General features: G+C 67.0%; 1 protein-coding gene across 2 annotated transcripts in view; it reads left to right on the top strand.

Moving 5' to 3' along the window:
* The first annotated feature begins 133 nt into the window (after positions 1–133).
* Positions 134–808, top strand: part of BGN (biglycan) — a 29,413-nt gene continuing 28,738 nt past the window's right edge. For both annotated transcript variants that reach the window (XM_027835818.1, XM_027835810.1), the window contains exon 1: positions 134–304. The gene's annotated coding sequence lies outside the window, so the exon portion shown is untranslated. The remainder of the gene's footprint in view (positions 305–808) is intronic.

The raw sequence follows: 808 nt of genomic DNA, 5'->3' as shown, positions 1-808 counted from the left end.
CCCCCCCCCTCCGCCTTCCCCCTTCCTCCTCCCTCCTCCCCCTCCCCTTTCCCTCCCCTCCTCTCCCCCTTCTTCCCTGCCTCCCCCCCCCCCCCCCCCCCCCCCCAGCTGCTAGGGGTTTAGCCCTCGTCCTGCCGGCTCTGCCTCCCTCTCTCAGCGACCTGCCCAGGAGTCAGCAGCAGCAGCAGCAGCAGCCCCCGCCCTCTGGAGCCCGGGCAGCAGAAGAGGGTGGGAGAGAGAGGTGCTCCGAGCCACAGAGAGAGCGTGCTGAGCAGAGAGAGCCTAGACGAGCGAAGCTCCCCAGGTAGGGTTTCTGCATGTGGGAGCCCCGGGGGCTGGGCTGGACTGAACTGGGCCCGGCGGTCCAGGGGGGAACTGGGGATGCTGCCGGGGTTGAGCGAACCCTGGGGGCAGGAGGGACCCCTGCCTGGGAACTTCCGAGGCCCGGCCCGCCCCGTCTGTCCCGACCATCCAGGCTGGCTGGATTCCTCCCGGTGGTCCGGCGGGCGAACAGTTCCTCCACTAACCCAAGCCCAGCCAGCGGCTGGCTCACTCCCCGCCCTCGATGCCTTTGAGCTCTCTCGGAAATGTGCCGGGGGTGAGATTGGCGGCACTTGGCAGTCAGCTCTGTAGGACTAGCGCGGGGCGCTGACTTTAGACGGGAGAACAAGATGGGGCTGGCCCTCGGCTTCTCTCCTTTCTCTCCCTTGGCCTCTTTCCCTCTCTCCTCTCCCTGTTTCGCTCTCTTCGCTCTCGCTCTCTCTCCCTCTTCTCTCTCTCTCTCTCTCTCTCTCTCTCTCTCTCTCTC

This window comes from Vombatus ursinus, unplaced genomic scaffold (assembly GCF_900497805.2).
Source record: "Vombatus ursinus unplaced genomic scaffold, bare-nosed wombat genome assembly UNPS02004405.1, whole genome shotgun sequence".
Taxonomy (NCBI): Eukaryota; Metazoa; Chordata; class Mammalia; order Diprotodontia; family Vombatidae; genus Vombatus; species Vombatus ursinus.
This window is presented reverse-complemented; position numbering and strand designations above follow the sequence as displayed.